Source organism: Triticum urartu, chromosome 7A (genome assembly GCF_056163025.1).
Source record: "Triticum urartu cultivar PI428250 chromosome 7A, HENAU_Tu73, whole genome shotgun sequence".
In the NCBI taxonomy this organism is placed as follows: Eukaryota; Viridiplantae; Streptophyta; class Magnoliopsida; order Poales; family Poaceae; genus Triticum; species Triticum urartu.
Genome location: NC_141879.1, coordinates 96,380,700 through 96,391,478, shown reverse-complemented (window position 1 = coordinate 96,391,478; position 10,779 = coordinate 96,380,700).

The following is a 10,779-nucleotide window of genomic DNA, read 5'->3' as shown; positions in this document are numbered from 1 at the left end:
TTTTTAACACGGTACAATTGAAGTCACTGACATACACGAGCATACATTCACTCTCTATGAACGCACACATGCACACCCTACCTTATGAGCAGTTGAGCACCTCCAAGTGACTGAGCCGGCATAACATCTTGAGATTTTACGAAGTCACCACAGACGTCTCGTAGTCGACTGAAAATTCTCCTCCCATTGAATGCACATCGCCGGAAGCCTAAAATAAATCCAGGAATAATGCAAACACCAATATCGAGTGTAAGACTTGAACCCAGACATGGCCATCCTACAATAAATAGTGAAAAGGCCAATTAGCGCATCACCGGCATGCGCCTGACATGGCCATCCTAGAATCCTTCACGTTCCATCCTCGATGCCAAACATTCCTAATTCTCTCCGGCCATGCCAGCGGGGAAAGGTGGCGCGGATCCCGTCGGCCGCCGTGTTCGATTTTTCATGAGTTCGAGAAGACGAGATGAGGGCAATATGGTGCCAACGCAGAGAGCCTCTCTTTAGTGCCTTAAGCGCTACTTGCGCAACCTGGCGCTCACGTGTGTGCTTGCAGGCCGTCCCATTACTGTTCGCTAAAAGAAAAAACAGGATCTTGTTTCGTAAGATGTAAACATATAAAAAATCATAAATTCTACAAAGAAAAAAATTCACGGATTTGACTCAACCTTTGACCGCCGCCTATTGATGGGTTGATCACCAACCATTAAGTTCTAAAAAAGTTGAACAAAGAAGTTTGAATAATTAAAAAATCAAAATTTTAAAAAAGTTCATGAAAATTGGGAAAAAGTTTGTTTTTAAATAAGATCACGATATTTGAAAAAACTTCACAAATTCGAAAAAAGTTTGCAAAAATTGGAGAAACTAAATGAAATAGAAAAAAGTTAACAAATTTGGAAATAGTTCAAATGTAAAGGTCAGGAAATTTGAAAAAGTTCACGAGATTTGAGAAAACTTTGTGGAACTTTAAAAAATACCATGAAGTTTGAAAACAAAGTTCACGAAGTTGAAAAAAATTCAGACCTAAAATTGAATGCACTCAAAAAAAGTTCATGAATCTGAAAACAAATTCACGGGCGAAAAATTCACAAATTTGAAATAAAAGTCCATAAATTTGGGGAAAAATCATGAATTAGAAAAGAAATCCACAAAAAGGGAGAAAATGAAAAACAAAAAGAAAAGAACAAATAAGAAGAAGAAAAACAAAGGAAAATAATTCTAGAAAAAACCGGTGGAACCTCTACCTTTAAGAAGTTTTCGAAAACCGGTAGGACTGGCTGAAAAGAACTGCGTTATGGTTAGAGCGAGACGTAGGGAAGCCTCACGTGAAGGTGGAGCGCAAGATGGGCCAGCCCAGGAGCGCTGGAGGCCGCAACCTCATTTGTTTTTCATTTTCTCATTTTCGTTTTTTTTGCTTTATTTTAGTTTTACTTATCCTTCCAAACATTATAGATATATTACAAAAAACACTTTATATAAACATTTTAAAAAATGTTAACCAAGCATTTGGAAAATGGTAAATGTGTATAGAGAAAATGTTTCTCATGTATACTAAAAAATGTAAATCAAGCACTTGAATTTTTTTAAATGCGAATAGAAGAAATGTTGACCTCATAATAAGAAAATGTCAATCTTGTATTTGAGAAATGGCCATAAAGCATTTGAAAAAATATTAAATGCGTATAGAAAAATGTTGACCATGTATTACAAATATCTTAATCTTGTATTTCAAAAATGTTAAATGTGTATTAGAAAAATATGTTGATATATACATAAGATGCACATGTGTATGGAAAAGGTCAAATAATAGAAGTTCTCAAAATATGTTAATCATGTATTACCTATGTCCTAAATTAGTTGTCTTAAATTTGTGTAGATACAAATATATCTAACACTAACGTGTCTAGATACATTCATATGTAGACAAATCTAAGAGTAATTCTGGATGGGGGGGGGGGGTATTTCAAAATGTTAACGTGCATGTGAAAAATGTTTTAGATATATACAAAAAATATTGAATGTGTACTGACAAAAATGAAACATGTGTTCTAAAAAGAAACCTGTGAAAACGATAAAAACAAAGAAAAATGAAGAAACTCAACAAAAAACCCCAAAAGAAAAAGCAAAGAAAACTAAAAAAAGGAACCCCCCCAAAAGAAAATCAAAGAAAACTAAAAAAACTAAAACGCAGACTAATGCATAGCCTAGTGGTGGGAAGGGGCTGATGCCTTTCCACCCACCCAGATTTAAGGCATGATACTCGCAATTTAAGTTTGTTGCACCAATTATACTGTAGGGGGTTCCCTTACAGTCTTTCTATATAAAAAAAAGCAAAACCCGAAGGAACTAATTCAAAAAAATGAAAACTGAGAAAACTGAGAAAGAAACAAAGAAAAATGCTGAAAACTAAGAAAAATAGAAAAACTTCTAAGAAAGAAATAAAGGAAAGGAAAAGAAAGCCTAATAAAACCAAGAAAAAATGAAGAAAACGGATTAAAAAAAGCAAAGAAAAGACAAAACCAAAAACCCATGAACTAACAAAGAAAAACGAAAAGGTTATTTTTTTTGGAAAAAAAAAGGAAAACGGAACGAACTATTCAGCAACCAACCCACCCAGAGAGGTGAACGAACCAACCAGCTCGATCGAGCGAGTCCCAGCGAAGGAAAAAAACCGATGAAAGTGGGTCAGGCCAGTAGCTACAGCGCAGGGGCAAAACCTTCTGCTAGACGGAAAGGCACTCGCACTAAGCGTGATAGAGTCGCCACGCATGCGTATTGAGGGAATGATAAAAAAAAGAAGTTAAGGGCCTGTTCGGTTTGCGGGAATTTAAAGGAAAAGTCACAGGAATCCAAAACGAAGGAAATACCATGAACTGCGTTCGGCATGGAGGATCCAAGTAAAATATAGTAATACCTTTGTGTGCCTGCTTCAGTTTGGAGGTAAGGCATTGTACGCCGAATAAAATATACTTTAATCTATGCTTCACAGCCCATGCATAAGCTGCCTCCTGTGTTTTCCCTACAGCGATCCGAACTCATTTTTCTCAAGCTTCCTACGCTTTCTAGATCCTCTGTTTCGCTCTTCTTCTCCTTTCCCATTCCTACGGTTTGTCAAATTCCTACGTTTTAATATCCTTTGCTCCGAACGGGGCCTAAACGGGCCATGCCCAAGGTCAACCGGGGATAGCACTTGCAGAAGATCTTCAAGCTCAGGCCGTGGTTATTGCCTCCGACTGCCAAGGTGTAGTCAAGGATATCAATCAGGGGACGTTTGGTCCAAATGCAGCTATCACACATGAAATATTAGCTTGTAGCTCTAGTTTTTCTTCTTGCAAGTTTTTATTTGAGTGTAGAAACTTCAATTTTGAGGCACACAATCTCGCAAAGTATGCATGTAATCTTTCCTTAGGTGGGCATGTTTGGTTGGGCAATCCTCATGACCCAACTATTGTACCTATGGACATTACTTTGATTCAATAAAGTTTGCGAGATTACTCAAAAAAAAACTAAAACTGGCGCTTCTTTAAAAAAGGAAAAGGAAAAGGAAAAAAAGAGGGTGCTTAAGCGCGGAGCAACGAAATCACTAATCAAGAAATACTCTTTGCAAAGGTGGCTCACACCTCGTTAGATTGAGACAAGTGGCGCACTACATGTGCGCCACTTGTCGTAACCTGTGAGTTTTTTTTTGTAGATTCGTTTATTTCAATGTTTTATCTCTTAAACCGTGTGTTCAAATTTCAAACTATTTTCACCGTTGGATTCCTCGCGTTGAGATTTTCAAAACTTGATTCCATGTTGATAGGTTTCGACGAACTTTTTTCAAAAAAAAAAACATGTGCCTCTCGCGGAGTATTATGGAACAGAGAGAGTAAGCCTGTGCCTCTCGCGGAAAAAAAAGAAAAAGAAAGCTCTTTTTTTTTACGATAGGCACGATTATACCTCTTGCAAAAGCAAATTTGTTTATACATGAGAAGTAAATTAGTGCCTCTCCCTGAAGTTTTTTTAAAAGACATCTTTTCCTTTTTGGATGTGCCTCTCGTGGAAGCAAATCTGTTCCTCTCGCGAATCTTTTCATATATGAGAAGTAAACCTGTGCCTCTCACGAAAAAAACAAAAACACATTTTTTTCATTTTTCAAGAGGCACGATTGTGTGTCTCGCAGAAGAAAATCCATGCCTTCACAAGAAGTAAATCCGTGCCTCTCCAAAAGGAAATAAAATACTTATTTTTTTCTTTTTCTAAAAGACACGACTGTGTCTCTCGCGAAAGCAAATCCGTGCCTCCACGAGAAGTAAATTTGTGCTCTCGCAGGAAAAAAACATAATGCACTTTGTTGCCAAATTTTTTTGGTCCAAAACCAAAGAAAAACCGAGGGAAAACCGAAAAGTCTAAAAGTCGAAAAAACATACAGAAAAAAGAACAAAATTTGAAGGAAGCGTTCAGAGCGCGACATGTGGCGGCGGCTAAGTGGCGCGCTCACAGCCCACTAAAACTGACTCTTACAGGGGCTCCTAAAGGAGTACTCGCTGATTAGTGGCTTTCGTGGAACAGGAGTTGGCGCGAACTTACTCTTTTGTTTCCGCCTTCTGGTTTACAACATGGGTCGTCATCTTTTGGGCTAACTCCGCGACTGTAAATTGTCGAGCCCTTCCCTTCTTTTTTGCCCCTACTATCGATTCACGCCTTCTCCCTCCGTCGTCGTGCCATGAAATGTAGCCGCTTTCCTCTCCACGCTGCCAATCTCGCATTGGTTGGTTTAGGTTGGGCCACCCCGGGCGGAGTATAGGTCGGGATGTTTGGTCCAAATGCAGCTATCACACATGAAATATTTGTTGAAAATATTAGCACTTTTCTGATTAGACTAATCCACGAGTAAACAGTAAGTATGGCATAAAAGGTATGCATCTCACAGCGATACCTAAGCATACTAGCGCGTGCAGAACATAGAACCGAACCTTCTATGAGCAACACATATACGGCTAGCATAAATACGAGTAAACGAGGGATGAACAGATCATACCCTCCGGTTGGCCAGGCCAACGCGGCGGCTGCAGCAGCAGCCTCAGCGTCGTTCGTGGCCTTCTTCTTAGCGGCGGCGTCGTCGGCCATGGTGTCGATGCAGAGGAAGTAGTGGAAGCAGAGGCGAACAGAGTTGGGGACGGATCAGGAGCAGTCGCGTCGAGACGCTCCCCAAAAACCTTATTGCCGTTCTCCCGGGCAGGATCTCGAACGACAGGGTTCCGGAGGCACCTGCTCTCCCGACCAGCCGTGCACGCGGTCGTCGGGATGGGATCGCCGGAGGCAGCACAGAGTGAGGAACAGTAGATGACGGCTAGGTCACGCGAGAGGGAATGAGTGAACCAAACTAGGTTACTTCACTGGCCAGAGACTTCTTATATAGTCCGTAAGGAAGAAAGTCGTGGGCCTTGACGAGGCCCACGACCGAGTCGGCCCACTCCCGGCAAGGGAGTCGTTGTTCCCGGCAAGGGTCGCTGGCGGTGTCAAAACCGGCGGATCTCGGGTAGGGGGTCCCGAACTGTGCGTCTAGGCCGGATGGTAACAGGAGGCAGGGAACACGATGTTTTACCCAGGTTCGGGCCCTCTTGATGGAGGTAAAACCCTACGTCCTGCTTGATTAATATTGATGATATGGGTAGTACAAGAGTAGATCTACCACGAGATCAAGGAGGCTAAACCCTAGAAGCTAGCCTATGGTATGATTGTTGTGTATGGAGTTGATTGCCTACGGACTACAACCCTCCGGTTTATATAGACACCTGATAGGGTTAGGGTTACATAGAGTCGGTTACAATGGTAGGAGATCTTGAATATCCGCATCGCCAAGCTTGCCTTCCACGCCAAGGAAAGTCCCATCCGGACACGGGATGAAGTCTTCAATCTTGTATCTTCATAGTCCAGGAGTCCGGCTGAAGGTATAGTCCGGCTACCCGAACACCCCCTAATCCAGGACTCCCTCAGTAGCCCCTGAACCAGGCTTCAATGACGACGAGTCCGGCGCGCAAATTGTCTTCGGCATTGCAAGGCGGGTTCCTCCTCCAAGTCCTTCATAGAAGATTGTAAACACCAAGAGTAGTGTCCGGCTCTGCAAAATAAGCTTCCACATATTGCCGTAGAGAGAATAATATTAACACAAATCAAATCTGCTGACGTATTCCGCAGTGCGTCATCACACTACAGCCAAGTCCTTCACTCGAATCGTTTTCACTTTTCCACCTCAGCGTGTTTTGCGAGGCGGTTTCCTTGGCACGTCTTGTCAAAGCAGAGATCGTGTGCCCCCCTTTTACGGGATTCTCATCAATACAGACGTGGGTAACCCAATCGTGCCCGTTAGCATGTTTTCTCGATTAAAGGCGAGTCCCAAACGGTTACGGGGAGGGCTCCCGGTATTCAACCTCTTATAAAGAGACCAGGGCCTTACTCCTTTTCTCCAATCCCAAAACAAGTTCGCCCGTCGCCTCGAGTTCCAACACCCTAGGCTCCAGATTCCGGGCGCCTCAGACCTTCAACAATGTCCGGTTCTGACCTTCAAGGCCGATGGATGCTGTAACACCCCGGATATGATTTTCCCAATTTGTACTCCAACTCTTGCCGTTTCCGGCGTTAAGTTATTTTATTTTCTCAGGTTTGGGTTTTTTTGTCTCCGTGTGTTGTTATCGTTGTCATGCATCTCATATCATGTCATCATGTGCATTGCATTTGCATACGTGTTCATCTCATGCATTCGAGCATTTTCCCCGTTGTCCGTTTTGCATTCCGGCACTTCGTTCTCCTCCGGTGGTCATTTCTACCTTTCTTTCGTGTGTGGGGATTAAACATTTCCGGATTGGACCGAGACTTGTCAAGCGGCCTTGGTTTACTACCGGTAGACCGCCTGTCAAGTTTCGTATCATTTAGACTTCGTTTGATACTCCAACGGTTAACCGAGGGACCATAAAGGCCTCGTGTGTGTTGCAGCCCAACACCCCTCCAATTTGACCCAAAACCCGCTCCATCATCTAGAGCGTTCGATCACGATCGCGTGGCCGAAAACCGCACCTCATTTGGACTCTCCTAACTCCTCCTATGCCTATAAATAGGACCCCCGAAATTTCGGATCTCCTTCTCCCCCGAAACCCTAGAAATCGCCCCCGCCGTCACCGGACACGTCCGTTTCCAACCGGACGAATCGCCGCCGCCGCCCGCAGCCAGTGGCGTGGTGCCATGTGGTGCGCCGCCACCCGCCTCCGCTCCGGCCCGCTCGGCCCGGGGAGAGCCCCCGCGGCCCGAGTCGCCCGCGCCGCCTCCTTCCGCGTCGCCCCGCCGCCTCCTCCACCTCGCCGCCCGCGCGCCGCCCGGGAACCACGTCGTCGGCGAGCCGCTCCGCCGCACCGGTCGCCGCTCCGCCGCACCAGCGCCGCCCCACCTTGCCGCCCGGAGCTCCCGGAGCTCCTCCGCCGTCCCAGGGACCAGATTCGGCCGCCTCCTCCTCCCCCTCGCCAAGTCCGGCCACCGGCGCCCCCATCTCCGGCGACGAACTCCAGCGACGTTCGATCTGCTACAGTGCAACCCGGCGGCTAGAGTAAACCCTAGATCTGGGGTTGTTTTTTTTCTCTAAGTCCCTAAATTTTCAGTCCATATGCTCCTGTTCGAGGCCTCGTAACTTTGCATCCGTAGCTCCGATTCATGCATATAGCATATCAAAATGTTGTCTCAGAGAGTACATCATTCCATTCCATTGCATCATTTTCATTTGAGTTCATCTTGATGCCCGAAATGCTGTTATAAGGAGGCTACTTGAGTTAGTTGTCAGATCTGCTACTCCATCTTACACATTTGTCATTTTTGCCATGATTATTGTGTGCATGATATGCCCTGAGTTCTACATATGTTTTGTTAAGGGTTTTGTCATCTTTCCAGAGGTGCAACCCATGCATTTTTGTGATGTGTGTGGTGACTAGTGCAAGCTTGCAAAGTGGTGCACTCGGTAATTCTGTTTTCAGGGACAGTAATTTCACTAAGTCATGGGATCGTTTATCTCATGATGCCTTATGTTCATGTTGTTTCCTAGTGATCCGTGCCTCTTTTGAGGATGATCAGTAAAGGAGTTTTGTTAATCTTATAGTGCTCTATCTATCCATGTCTTTGTTTGCAATTATGGAGCACCCTAGCTTGAGTCAATCGAGCTCTACTTTTGCTACTTTGTGAATCTGGGAAGATCGTCAACTTGTTTGTGATTTTGCCGATGTTGTTGTAGTTGATCCGCGCATGCTATGCCATTGTTCTTGCCATGTCTAGCTTGCATTTTATGTGTTCTTGATGGATGTATGCTTGTATTGCCATGACTTGCACCGTAGTGAGTGCATCGAGCTCGTAAACATGCCTACTTGAGTTATGTTTCAGCATGTGCCAGTTTTCACTAAGTCTGAAAACTGATTATGTTTTTGCGATGTTCGTGTGCTTGTTAGTATATTTTATGATCCCTTTTGGCTCAAGGTCACTAAGGGACTTTTTTTAAGCTATTTGAGTAGCTCCATGCCATGTTTTACTTTGTCATGTTCAGGTCATGTAGCATGTTGTTTTGTTGCTCCGAAGAGAGCTACTTGGTCTGAAATTCCAGACAAGTGTTAATTTCACTAAGTCTGAGATCTGTTTACCATTTGCGTTTTTGCCATGCTTGTTTGAACCTGTTAATGGATGAATTGGCCATGGCTCAGTGCTAGACTTTTGTTAAGCATCTTGAATGCTTCACTGCCATGTATTTTTATGCCTTGTTTGAGTGCTGTAGCATGTTCATCTCATTGCATTTAGATGCCTACTTGCTGTAAATCGCAGACCGGTGTCATATTTGAATCGTTTGCCATTTCCAAACCGTAACTCCGATTCCGGCGTTCTTTATATCGTTTTCAAGAGATTTCATCTCATCTTTCCAGTGGCACACTTGGATTTCCAAGTTGAGGCCAGGTTCATGCATTTCCTGTCATATCTTGCATATGCATCCCGCATCGCATCCCGCATAGCATATCATCTTTGCATCGTGTTGTTTGAGTTTGCACGTGGTTGATTGTATCCTTGTTGCTTGTTTGTCTTGTTTGGGTAGAGCCGGGAGACGAGTTCGCTAACGAGGAGCCTGTTGAGTTTGCTTTCGAGGATCCAGTCAACTTTGACAGCTTTGCAGGCAAGATGATCATACCCTCGAAATCACTACTATCTTTGCTATGCTAGTTTGCTCGCTCTTTTGCTATGCCAATGCTACGATGCCTACCATTTGCTTGTCAGCCTCCCAAATTCCCATGTCAAACCTCTAACCCACCACGTCCTAGCAAACCATTGATTGGCTATGTTACCGCTTTGCTCAGCCCCTCTTATAGCGTTGCTAGTTGCAGGTGAAGATTGGAGGCCGTTCCTTGTTGGAACATTTATTTAATTGTTGGGTTATCATCATATTATCTTGTTATCTTAATGCACCTATATACTTGGTAAAGGGTGGAAGGCTCGGCCTCTCGCCTAGTGTTTTGTTCCACTCTTGCCGCCCTAGTTTCCGTCATATCGGTGTTATGTTCCCGGATTTTGCGTTCCTCACGCGGTTGGGTTATAATGGGAACCCCTTGATAGTTCGCCTTGATTAAAGCTTTTCCAGCAATGCCCAACCTTGGTTTTACCATTTGCCACCTAGCCTCTTTTTCCCTTGGGTTTCTGGAGCCCGAGGGTCATCTTATTTAAACCCCCCCGGGCCAGTGCTCCTCTGAGTGTTGGTCCACCTGTCAGCTGCCGGTGGCCACCAGGGGCAACTCTGGGCTGGCCTACCCATACCTAAGACAATCTGAGTGTGCCCTGAGAAAGAGATATGTGCAGCTCCTATCGGGATTTGTCGGCACATTTGGGCGGTGTTGCTGGTCTTGTTTTAACCTGTCGAAATGTCTTGTTGTACCGAGATATCGAGTCTGATCGGAACGTCTTGGGAGGAGGTCTATTCCTTCGTTGACCGTGAGAGCTTGTCATGGGCTAAGTTGGGACTCCCCTGCAGGGATTGAACTTTCGAAAGCCGTGCCTGCGGTTATGGGCAGATGGGAATTTGTTAATGTCCGGTTGTAGATAACTTGAACCCTAATTTAATTAAAATGAATCAACCGTGTGTGTTACCGTGATGGCCCCTTCTCGACGGAGTCCGGGAAGTGGACACGGTGTTGGAGTAATGCTTGCGCAGGTTGCTCTCTAGTTTCTCGCTCGCGCTTTGCCTCCTCTTCTCGCTCTCTTTTGCGAATAAGTTAGCCACCATATATGCTAGTCGCTTGCTGCAGCTCCACATATATTTACCTTACCCTTCCTATTAAGCTTAAATAGTCTTGATCGCGAGGGTGCGAGATTGCTGAGTCCCTGTGGCTCACAGATTACTATTACACCAGATGCAGGTCCAGGTGATTCCGCTCCAGGTGACGCGTACGAGCTCAAGTGGGAGTTCGACGAGGACTCTCAACGTTACTATGTTTCCTTTCCTGATGATCAGTAGTGGTGCCCAGTTGGGGGTGATCGGGACCATGTCGCTTGTTGGGTTATCTTTCATTTTGGCGCCGTAGTCGGGCCATGAGTGTTTGGATGATGTATGTTATTTATGTACTTGATTGACGTGGCGAGTGTAAGCCAACTATGTTATCCCTTTTATTATCTATGTTACATGGAATGTTTGTGATGATTACCTGACTTGTGACATATGCCTTCAATGCGATTATGCCTCTAAGTCGTGCCTCGACACGTGGGAGATATAGTCGCATCGAGGGTGTT